Raw genomic sequence first — 9,763 nt, forward strand, 5'->3', positions numbered from 1 at the left:
CAGTGTCCAGGCAGGATACAGGAGGGGAGTCTGCCAGGGGACTGAGGTGTCAGCAGGCCTCTGGACCCTGTGGACTGCCTGCCTGAGGCAGGATGCAGCCAGGCTCACTGGGGTCTCATTAGCATGTGTCATGAAGGGGCGGTTCAAGTTGAAAGGCCTGAGCTTTGTGTGGGATACGGGTGTCAGACTTCTAGGCCGTGAACTTCTGAGGGGAAGGGCAGCTATTCCTATTGCTTCTTTTCTCCCTACTGACCCTGCCATCTGGGGTTAGGGAGGAGCCTAAGGAAAAAAGTCTTTTTCTTTCATGAGATGTTTGCAGGCTGGGGACACCCTTCCCTCCTAGCCCTCTTCCTTTGCAAAATTCCATCTGTCGGGGCAGCCCCTGACCCCCAACTTCTTCCCTGGTATGGGCGGAGGATGGGGGAGGGGAGAGCCTTCCCCTACAACCCTAAGGGAGACACAGCCTCTCCTTCTAGCTCATGCCATCTGTCCCCTCCTTCTTTGGCCACCTGCTCTACGTGTCTAGGCAGGGCCCCCTCCCTCCCTGAGCCTTGTTTTCCCCATGTGTTGGGCCTGGCTTTCAGAGGTGAGTGGCTTGTGATCACCATGCCCATGATCCTCCAGTTCCCCTGTGTTGTAATAAGGGCGGCGGGGCTGCGTCCCCAGCACCCCGGCTGCCTGCTCGGCTAGCTTATGCCCCGAAATAATTACACGGACACTGTATTCTTTTAAACACTGCTTGGCCCATTCTTTTCTAGGCTAATTCTCACATATTAATTTAGCCCATTTCTAATCATCTGTGTATGGCACCCCAAGGTGCGCTTACCAGGAAGATTCTAGCCTATGTCCATCCTGGGTCGGAGCTTCATCCTGGGAGCGGGGCATGGCGTCTGCTCCCGAGAGGACAGCGGTCGAGTCTGAGCTCACTTCCTCTTCCTCCCAGCGTTCTGTTCTGTTTTCTCCTCCCACCTATCCTCTAGCCAATAAAATGGGCCAGGGCAGTTCCTTTATTAGCCAATGACCTTCCTCCATCACCCTTGGTGAACTAAGGTTTCTCAGTTGAGCTTTGCTCTGCGTTACTGAAGTAGATTTACTTTAAATAATTATGGAGACTCTAAAAATGCAAAAGTGGATATTATCTGCCCCAATTTAAAAATACAGGACTGGACTGACAAAGCAGGCCAGGTGGCAGAGGTGTCCTAGCATGTCTTGGGTTCTAACCCCAGCACCACACAAAACTAGGCATGCTGGACAGTTTTATGCCAACTTGACATGAGCTAAGGACTTCTGAGAGGAGGGAGCCCCAGGTGAGAAAATGCCTCCAGAAGACTGGGTTGTAGGCGAGCCTGTAGAACATTGCTTTAATTAGTGATCAGTGGAGAGCGCCCAGCCCATGGTGGCTGCTGCTGTCCCTGCCTGGGCTGGCGTGCTGGATTCCATAAGAAAACAGGCTGAGCAAGGTATGGAGAGCAAGTCAGAAAGCAGCACTCTCCATGGCCTCTGCATCAGTTCCTGCCTCCAGGTTCCTGCCCTGTTCGAGTTCCTGCCCTGACTTCCTTCAGTAATGACTACAGAGTGTGAGTGTGAGCCAGATAAACCCTTTGCTCCTCAAGCCCCTTTGGCCATGGCGTTTTATCACAGCGATAGTGACCCTGACTAACACAGGTGGTGAAAGATTTTGGGCCTTCTCCAAGACTCATCCAGAAACACCGAAAAGCTGGGGAGTTTTACTACATCTGGCATATTTCCCAAGATTCCAGTTTTCTCCCCTCTCCTCTCGAGGCAGCAGGTATCCCGGTTCCTAACAGAGGAGCTCAGATAATCCACAGGCCCCTGCCCTTAGTCCCCAGGAACGAAGAGGAGGACTAAAAAGACAGATTCCCTCAGGCCAGCTCATTCTGAAGAGGAGGGCCATGCATCCTGTCTATAGGGCCAGTGAAGTCCGTTTGAGTGGAACTTCCGAAGCACGCAAGTTGCTGGCCCCCTTGCTGGGCAGGTGTAACACTTCCTTTTATTTAATTCATGGACAGGATATTTAACTCATCCCAAGCCTTCATTCCCTGCTCTCCTCAACCCATTTCTACCCTCTATCATCTGCTTTAAATCATCAATTTCCATTACTCGTGTGCTTTTGTCTTTAGTAATCTCTGGGTTCTACAGGGTGCGACCAGCTGTGCCCCAGACTGACCAGTTAGTGGAAAACTTACATCGGTCACTAGGTTTCCCGTGATCTTGCCCCATAATAAGAAGGCTAAAGCAGTTCCTTCTTAGTTTTAATTTCTAAAAGTTTCCTTGAGGTAGGATCCACCGATTTCCCTGGGCACTGTGGTCAGCAGCCTCCTTTACTCAGGGGTAATATGTCCAACTTCCTTCAGCCAATGCAGACTGCAGTTTCCCTGGCTGACGTCACCTGAGAGGACCCCTCCCAGGCCAGTTCCATTTGGTTCCCTTTCTAAATTTTTATCATTGTCAGGTCCGCAGGCTGGAAAGGATGGCCTGGACGCTTGCGTGGTGGGGTCAGGATAAGATGGTCTTGTCGTCTAAGAGAAAGCAAAGCGGAGAAGGGGCTGTTTTCAGGTTCTCTGTGGGAAGGTGTCTCCCAGGAGTGGTGATCCATACAGCGTAAGGGACGGTCTGAGGTCCTTCTGAGGGCTGGGTATATTCTAAGCAAAAGCTATAGGCAAACTCTTATCCCAAGGCAATGGGACTCTGAAATTAACTTAGTAATTTGTCATTTAAGGATCTGATTCATTCTTTCAACTTGACCGGAGGAGGAAGGGTGCCAGGGAGCATGACAGTCCCAGTTAACGTCCAGCTGGGTATATTAACCGGTGGCAGTGAATTGCCTGCTGTCATCTGAATGGCATTTTCTGTGGGTCTTAGGAGCATCTTCACTATATGGTTAGCTGTACCACCAGGAGGAGGGGAGGCTTTGACCCAATTAGTTAAGTGGTTTACAATAACCAATAAATATTTCAGTTGGCCCACTTTTGACAACATCTTGCTGGATACCCAGAGTCTCAGATCATCAGGAGGCCTGTCATAGGGTTGCTTTTCTCATCTTCTTATCTGTGGTTTGGCAAATCATACATGCCCTACATGCATGTTCAGTGACGGTGTAGATTATACAACTATAACTTGGATGTTTCCTCACACGTAGCCTGGGGTCCCCAGTGACTCCCTTCCTATAAGCTGTGTGCTGGTTGGAGTCCAATCTCTGGAGGCTTTGTGGCCTTTTTGATCAAGAGGATAAGTGACTTATGGCGGGGGGTCCCATTATGCCCTGGATCTTGACAACTCTGGAGGACAAGAGGCTGTGCCTTTTTCCCTTCTCTTCTCATTGGTGTTGGCTTTCCGGGAATTGGCTGTTAAGGCTCTAAAGCATGACTTTCTTCATCATAAAATTCTGCTTCTGTGTAACATCAAGGTAAGGCTTAGACAAAACATCCTGGACAGTTTTAAATGACTCTTGATTTTTTTTTATGATTCCATTTCCCTCAGTTGTTAAATCCTAGCAAAGTTAGCAAAAATGTAATTATTCACATCAGACATCCATGCTTGTTCTTGTAAACATTGCCGTGAGTAGCTCTTTGTAGCCATAGAGATTTTAACAACTAATAACCTTGAATCATCAACCACATATCATCCTAAGTCCTGTCCCTCATCGGCCTTGTACAACTGTGTCTTGGCTTTATGCGTCCATGGTTTTATGCTCATTTATTATTTTTCATTCTTAGGAGAAAGCTGCCTTATCATACAAAATCCACCCTTATCTAAAGTTATTCTCTATTCGTGATAACCCTTGTTACTAAAAACATAATCTCAAGTTTACAGTCTTCTTCATAATTCTCTCTCATAACCTGCTTCTTATTTCATTTCCCTAAACAAAAATTGAATCCAAATTATATGTAGCACACAGTAGTGAATTAGGATTATCTGTACACATACTTTTAGATGCCAAGTTTCTTTCCCCTATTGTGAACACCCTTTGCTGGAGGGATTTTTATAGTCTTTCCACCTCCTCTGGCCTGGCACAGCCTGAGAGTTATAAAAAGTTTCCATTTTTGATGGTGTCTTGGAGATACCAGTGACCTTGAAGTGAAAGCCTCTTGGTAAACAAGAAAAGGCAGGAGAAAGAGCACACAGAGCCCCTCAGTTACATAGTTTTCTGTAAGTGCAGCCTTAGATGGCAGAAGACATTCTCCTGGGTCTAGTTAGAACAGAGAGCAACATGCAGCCCTGAGAACAGCCAGAAAAACCATTTCCTCTCCCGTGGTCCCACTTGTAGATCTATGGGGCATCCCCACTGGAACCTGCTAAAAAAGAATCCCTGATTTCCCCAGTTCTCATCAAAGGTCACAAGAAAGGGGGATTACTTCCTGTTCTCTTTTTAAGACTGGGCATGCCCCCTCGAAATGTCCCTTTAATCTCGCATTTATAACATTTTTTTTCTCTATTCTGGGATTTTCTTCTGTCTCAGTCCTACGGGGGTTACAATAGTGTTTTCTGTTTTGTTTTATTTTATTTTGCTTTTTGTTTGTTTTGGTCAACTTGACACAAACTAGAGTCATCTGGGAAGAGGGAATCTCGGCTGACTTGCAGGCCCTTGAGGCAGTTTTTGGATGAGTGATCGATGTGGGAGTGCACAGCCCACTATGAGTGGTACCACCCCTGGGCTGAACAGGAAAGCATACAGAGAGCCATGGAGAGCAAGCCAGTAAGCAGCATCCTTCCACCGTCTCTGCTTCAGTTCCTTCCCCGACTTCCATCAGCGGTGGACTGTGACCGGCAAGTCAAACACTATTCCCCACAACAATTTCGGTCAGTGTTTTATCACAGCAGCGGAGATACAAACTAAGACAGAAGCCCTCGACTACCTGACTTAGACCTCAAGTGTCTGGGTCCTGCTTTGCTGCTCAACTTGTTTTGTAAAAGACGACATCATTTTTGTCTTTGCTTCTGTTTTTATTCATCCCTTCTTCCATACACCTTTTGGGTTTCCCTAAATAACACAAGTTTCTGACCTTTCACCTCCCCCCCCCCCCAGCGTTCTGTAACTCTCCTGCTATGTCTAGCCAGATGTTAGTTACCAAATGTAATTTTAGCATCCCTTGTCCCAAGGGCTCTTCTGTGTTTAATCCCAAGCACTTTTCCATCTTCTTCAGCCTTTCTGGGAACTCCTCATGACCCTTGTCCTTCCCCTGCTGCATATTAAAGGCTTTTTTTCATATTCTAGGACCAGCATGACACTGAATTTCTCATCCCTCTTATGACTGTATGGCCTTGATTGACCTCATTGTTATTATTCCATGTGGGTTGCTGGTTGGGGAGTTTTTCAACTGCCGCAATGGCATCTGTGTGGGATGATGTCTATTTCTCAAGAGGTCCTTCTTCTCATCCCTCTCTTTTCACTAGAGAAGAGAATACTCAGTACTAAAATCAACTCAGGCCGGGTATAGAATGAGGGCACAAAGAATTGATCCAGTTGATCAGTCACCCCATATGATCGTCTATCAGAGTCCTCAGCTTCACTTTGTGCAGGGACTAGCTCCCCACTACTGGACCTTGTGCCTCAGAGGACTGTTTGGGAGAATCTTATTCTTTTAAAAAAATGTATATGTGTTGCTGGACAACAGTGATGTACAGCTTTAATCCCAGGATTCAGAAGGCAGAGTTAGGTGGATCTCTGTGAATTTGAGGTCAGCCTACTCTACAGAGCTAGTTCCAAGGACAGCCAAGGCTACTCGGAGAAACCCTGTCTCAAAAAACAGCCCCCTGTAGACAAACAAAAAATAAATAAGTAAAACGTATATGGGTGCTTTGCTTGCATGTATGTCTGTACACCGTGAGGCCCGAAGAAGATATCATATCTCCTGGAACTGGACTTACACACAGTGTAAGAATCTGTGTGGCTGCTGGGAATTGAACCTGGGTCCGCTAGAAGAGCAGGCAGTGCTTGTAACCATGTAGCTAGCTCTTCAGCTCCAGGAATCTTCTTATTCATATTGGCCCCAGATCTTTCCTCCTTCCCTTTGCTTCTGGAATTGTATTCCCAGAACCTCAACATTGACCCTAATGGGCTGTGGGGGATGTCAGGGAGAATCCTCATCTCTCCCTACTCTGGTCCTGCATAGACTTAGTCAGCACCCCTGCCCTGGAGCGTCCCATTCTCAGAGTGACCTAGGACTGACTGACTGTCACCCTAGCCACATTCTTGCCACCCAAACCTCCAACCACCAAGGCGGTACTTTACAGTCCAAGCCTCCTGCCTTGGTTCGGACATGAAGTCGCCTGGTTTGCTTATCGCCAAATTGCTGATCTACTTTTGATTATTAGGTTTCTGTTAGTTCTGGAGCCAGAGAGTGTCTCTACCCCCAGTGACACTGCAAAGACGCAGCAGGATGCAGTTCTCAGTATGGGGATCAGTCTGCAAGACCCTTGGTTGTGGAGAGAAAGAGCCCTCATGTTGGGCACCATATCAGAAGAAATGGATCTGGGATCTCAAGAAAATGAGCACCCAATCCGAGGGATTTCAGCAAGGCAGAGACTTCTGGGGAATGGTGAGAAGTGCTGTGGCCTCCCATCCACTGTGGCCCCCTGGGCTTTTATTGCTAACAAAGGGGCCTCTCTCAGTGGTCAGAGCTTGGCCACATGTCCTTTTGTGATGGACTCATACAGAACAGCACAGTTTCTAGGCAGAAATGAAACTTGAACATCTATTTTGACTTCAAGAAGTGCTGATTTTGGAGGAATTTGAATTTCTGCCAAGTGGCTTCTTTACACTTTTAAAAATGGAACTTTGTCTAATTTTACCTTAGGTAGAAGAGACAGTGCAGTTTGTTCACATTTCCCATAAGAAGTTTACAGCTCCAGATTTGTCTTTGTACCACACGGCATTCCCTGACCTTCCTCCCATCTGAGTATTAACCAGGCCTGACCCTGGTTAGCTTCCAAGACCAAATGAAACTGTAGACTCCCCTGTGCCGTGCTGACAGAAGTCTCTTCTGAATTGCTTGATGTGTTGTTAACCCCTCCTCGGCCTGTCCTGGGCCTCTGCACAGTAAGTGCTCTGTCAGTGACTCAATGACAACAGCTGGAATGGAACCTGGGCCAGCGGCAAATAGAGCAATGCAGACGTAAACATTAGCGGGGACCTACACTCAACTCAAGCTAACTTATTCTAGCACCTTAAGCAAAGTGTTCTTGAGCCGGGGAGGTCCCTCAGCAGACAAGGGTACTTACTGTGCAAGCAAGAATAGCTGATTGCAAATCACCAGAGCTCACATAAGCTATAGGGGACTATATACCTGTGTCCCCAGGCTGTGGCAGGGCAGAGACAGGAAACTCAGCGGCCCTTGCTGGCCGGCAGCTGAGCCCCAGGTTCAGTAAGATGTCTTGTCTCAAGAGAACGAGATGGAGATGGCCAGTGAGAGGACCAGATTGAGATCGGAGCTTGATAACCAGACTTCGAGCCCTAGAGCCTATAAGGTGGAAGAGAACTGACTTTTACAAGTTTCTTCTGTTCTCCATGCACGGGTGCACACACTCACGTAAACAAATGTAAAACATTAACTAAAATTAAAAGACAATAAGGCAAGAGGCAGAGGCTAGAGTTTAGAGCTAGCTTTGAGTTTGAGGCTAGTCTGGTCTACATAGCGAGCTCCAGGATAGTCAGGACTACATAGAAAGACCATGTCTCGTGTCAGAGAGAGAGAGAGAGAGAGAGAGAGAAAGGTAGGGCAGGACACCCAAATTCCTCCTCTGGTCTCTGTGTACACACATGTGTGTGTGCACTAAACATGTGTGTGTGCACTAAACCACACGTACAAACAGAAGTTTAGAAAATTTCCTCTGTGTAGTGGTATTTCATTTGCATTTTAATAAATAAAGCTTGCCTGAAATTCAGAGAGTCAAACAGCCGCACTGATCAGCCTTACAGACCAGGTAGTGGTGCATTCCTTTAATCCCAGCCCTAGAGAGGATTATAAAACGGGAGGAGACAGCTCTCAGTCTCATTCTGCCCGGAGGCAGGATCTCCATTTCAGACTAAGGTGGAGGTAAGAGCCAGTGGCAGGCTGTTTTGCTGTTCTGACCTTCACGTTAAACTCCAATATCGGTCTCTAGGTTTTTATTAATTGTGCTACTCCTCTGATAGCTCAAGAGTTAGAAATTTGCAAAATTCCCAAAAGCATGAATAAGAAATGAAGTACTGCTAAGATACGTCCTTCCTGTAGGCTAGCTTTCATAGCCCCAGAAGGTGCAGTGTGGGCTGCTGGGAGAGAAAAGACATCAGTTGTCTTGCCCAGATATGAATCCTCTGAGCTACCGTAGTGACCGACCGGCTTGGCATGGGTACTGTAGTGGCACAAATGCTTCCTGTTGGATTCAGGGCGTGTTCCCCAGGAACATACGTATGCCTGGCATGGCAAATCGGACCAAGAACCTGTGACCGGCGAGCTCACCATCTCCAGGGTGAACCTACTGCTATTATTCTGCTAAATGAACATAATATCAAACTGCCCTCTAAATTCGTATCTCTACACCCGTAAAATTAGCGCAGCTGTCAGACCTCATCAGAGAAGCTTCTTTGTGTAGTGGATGGCAGCAGAGATTCACAGCTGGTTAAAGGGCGGAGCATAGATGTCTGTGGTGTGTTCAACCGCAGACGAGAAATCTGTATCAGATCAGAAAGAGGGGGCAGTAAGACTGTGAGAGCCGGAGGTCGGAAAGGATTCTTCTGGATGCTACAGGACCACTGTGCTTTGCAACTCACAGTGGCTGCTCAAGATCAAACCAGTTAATATTTCAGTACAGAGCAGGGAGGGACTGATGAGCTCGCAGCCCTAGCTGAGGCGCTTTGGACAGTTGATGGCTTCTGGGGAAGGAAAATCAGTTGTTTTTTTTAAAGGGTGCAGCCCTTGGTAGTTTAATCATAGTTTAGTATATAGCTCTCCACCCATGAACAGACGGGCAGCAGATTGGACGTGGTGGGTTATAAAAAAGCAAAGGAAAGGAAGGAGAGAGAGAGGATGGATGTAGGAGGAGTTAGGGGGAGGAGAGTGGAGTAAATATGATCAAAATACATCATTTGTGTATATGGATGACATTCTCAAAGAATGGATAAAACATATTTAAGTGTAAAAGGGAAATTAGCTGCTGTTATTGCAAATAGGATATGTTTATTGTATGAATAGTATGGTTGTGTGTTTATTATCTATTTGTGCTGTAAGGAGTGCTTAGAAACCTATGTTTAAAACACAATACTATGGGGCTGGAGACATGGCTCAGTGGTCAAGAGCACTGACTGCTCTTCCAGAGGTCCTAGGTTCAATTCCCAGCACCTACAACGACCGCTCCAGGGGATCCCAACACCATCATATAGACATACATGCAAGCAGAACACCAATGCACATAAAATTAAAAATAAATAAAATTTAAAAACCCTGCAACACTTCCTTAGCATTCCTCCAATATTTTTAAATGTTTTTTAATCATGTCATTTTAAGTTACTGCATAATATTCCCCACTAGAAAGTGGAGACAACTGAAGGTAGGTACCTCAGTTATGTCGTGAGTACTGACAAGAATTATGCAGAAGGCTCAACTTAGCTTCTTCCCGGGGTGGACATTAGGTACTATAACTGAAATGATTTTGATAAGAGTTGTGGGAACTACTGAATTAGCATTGCAGTAGGGGAACAGAGAGAGACGGGCTCGTGGGAAATCACACAGAGAGGTAGCTGCAGAGTTGGGAGTGGGGCCCA

Source organism: Microtus oregoni, unplaced genomic scaffold (assembly GCF_018167655.1).
Source record: "Microtus oregoni isolate MIOR12 unplaced genomic scaffold, Mior012 000020F_ref0000438, whole genome shotgun sequence".
NCBI lineage: Eukaryota > Metazoa > Chordata > Mammalia > Rodentia > Cricetidae > Microtus > Microtus oregoni.